This window comes from Bison bison, unplaced genomic scaffold (assembly GCF_000754665.1).
Source record: "Bison bison bison isolate TAMUID 2011002044 unplaced genomic scaffold, Bison_UMD1.0 scf7180017864473, whole genome shotgun sequence".
NCBI lineage: Eukaryota > Metazoa > Chordata > Mammalia > Artiodactyla > Bovidae > Bison > Bison bison.
The window spans coordinates 18,037,099-18,039,065 of NW_011495034.1; the positions used below are offsets into that span (position 1 = coordinate 18,037,099).

Below are 1,967 nucleotides of genomic sequence, written 5' to 3' on the forward strand. Positions count from 1 at the left end.
CCTATGGCTTGGGGGGGCGGGGGGGAGGGGGATCTTCCTCCCGGAACCGCACAGCAAATCCCCTCTCCCCAGGCTCTTACTCATTTTTCACATCGGGCCTCCGAAGTAGGGAAACCTGCTAGCTCTGGCTCCCAACTCCTAGCTTCTCGCTCTCTCTGAGGCGTTTCTTGACCCTAAGGCACGTCTAAGCCTCCCCAGGGATGGTCTTCTGCCACTCCTTCCCCCTAAACCTCAAACTCCACAAAAGGAAACCCTCCCCAAGCATCCTTCCATCTACCCTTCTATCCTGGCCACCCCTGAGGAGCACCACTATGTATCAGGAGCCTCCCAGGAGCTACCTGCCTCTCACCTGGGCCCTTTTGGCTGCGGCCTCCGCAGAAGGGCGACCCCCAACAATCTCCTCGGTCAAGAAACCCCTAAAGCGGAAACACCCTCTTCCAGGTCCTCTCCTGGCGCCTTCAGCACGGGCCTCGCTGGAGAACCTCCGGGCTGTTTTCTGGGCTCTGCCCAACGCCACCCGCTCCCAGCCCCCTCCTCAGAATCTCCCCCAGCCCAGTCCCGTCTCCCCGCCGCAGATTCAGGCGGCTGTTCCCCTCCCTCACGGACGTCCCCAGCCCTGGAACTCCCCCCGCTTCGCGTTCCTAGGGGCTTCCCGGCTGGGCTGCGGCACTGACTTTCTCCAGCTCTCGGGCGCACTCGAGGGAGGGGGCGGCGGCGGCTGCGGCGCGACTCCTTTGTGACAGGTCCAAGAGAGCGGTAAAGATGGACGCGAGGCCACGGCGCTGCCATTACGTGCTGGGCCCACCCCCGCTTCGTACCGCCCCGGCCCTCCCTCAGTCCCCTAGGAAACGCCCCTTCCTCGGTGGCAAGCCCTCTTCCTCACATCCAATCATCTTTCAGGAAACACGTCACGTGACAACACGGCTCGGCCCGCCCTCCTAGAGGGAGCTGGCCAATCCCCTTGCTGAAGTGTGAATGGCCCAATCAAGTCTCTCCCGCTAGCTTTCAAGGCACCGGATTTCCATTTGGCTCCACGGGAGGAAGGGAGGTACGGATTGGGTTACACCGCCGGAAGAGGGGCGGGACTTTGTTGTGGCGGTGAGGAAAAGGAAGCCCTGAAGGGTAGAAAGAAATACCAAAGCAAAGGCTGTTTTCTTGCTTTCATTCTTTCTGTTTTTATTTTCCTTCTTTTTATTTTTTCTTAAGAGCGAGCGGCGTTTGCGGTGGCAGTTTGGGGTGGGCGCCGCCGAGGTGAGGGGGTCTCGCCTCCCGCACGCTGGTAGGTGAGTGCGGCCTGGGCCCTGGCCAGGCAGCGAGACCAGGGCGCCAGCATCCTCGCTGAGGAAGTGGGGGGCTGCGTCTGACGTGAAGTTTAGGGCCAGGCCTGCCCTTAGTCTGCGCTCTCGCCCAGGGTTCTGAGTCACCAGAGACAGGGGCTTGTGGGGCCCAGTCTGAGGGAAGCCGAGGGAGCCCGCGGGAACGCCTCCAGGTCCTGTGGAAGAGGATGCCGACCCTTTCAAGCGGTCCTGGGGCTTTGGGTCTCTTGTCGACTCCCTTCTACGTTTTCTACCAGGTGGCAGGCTTCAAGCGAGGAGTGGGCTCTATCTCAGAGGTCTTGGAACGGCTCCAGGCTACTCCGGAGATGTGGGGTTGCCTGCCTGGTTGCGAGTTTCTGAGTCACAGAATTAGTTTAGGATGGAAACATTAATTATGTTCCGTGTACCAGTCTCTGTGCTCAGTGCACTTTCTTGTAAAGGAAATCAAACTGGCGTGTTCGTCTTGCAGAAAACTTAACTGAGGGTTGAAGGGTCTTGAGAGCTGCTGGCCCAGGTGAAAGCCAGAGCGCATCGCGGTAAAGGTGGAGACCTATTCCTTCTTAGCACTGGTTTTGAAACTAGCAGAAAACAGGAGCTTCTGTGGCCCTTTAAAATGCAGATTCTCGGACCACCCCCACCCCCAGATCGGAA

At 59.4% G+C, this 1,967-nt stretch overlaps 2 protein-coding genes across 3 annotated transcripts in view; one reads left to right on the forward strand and one right to left on the reverse strand.

Moving 5' to 3' along the window:
* RSPRY1 (ring finger and SPRY domain containing 1) overlaps positions 1–820 on the reverse strand; it is a 37,901-nt gene extending 37,081 nt beyond the window's left edge. Inside the window, exon 1 of the mRNA XM_010861896.1 lies at positions 675–820. The gene's annotated coding sequence lies outside the window, so the exon portion shown is untranslated. The remainder of the gene's footprint in view (positions 1–674) is intronic.
* A 245-nt stretch (positions 821–1,065) lies between these two features.
* FAM192A (family with sequence similarity 192, member A) overlaps positions 1,066–1,967 on the forward strand; it is a 40,921-nt gene continuing 40,019 nt past the window's right edge. The window contains exon 1 of one of the 2 annotated variants that reach the window (XM_010861898.1): positions 1,066–1,098. The gene's annotated coding sequence lies outside the window, so the exon portion shown is untranslated. Of the gene's footprint in view, positions 1,284–1,967 lie in introns of both variants that reach the window. The other variant, XM_010861897.1, reaches the window with a different exon arrangement.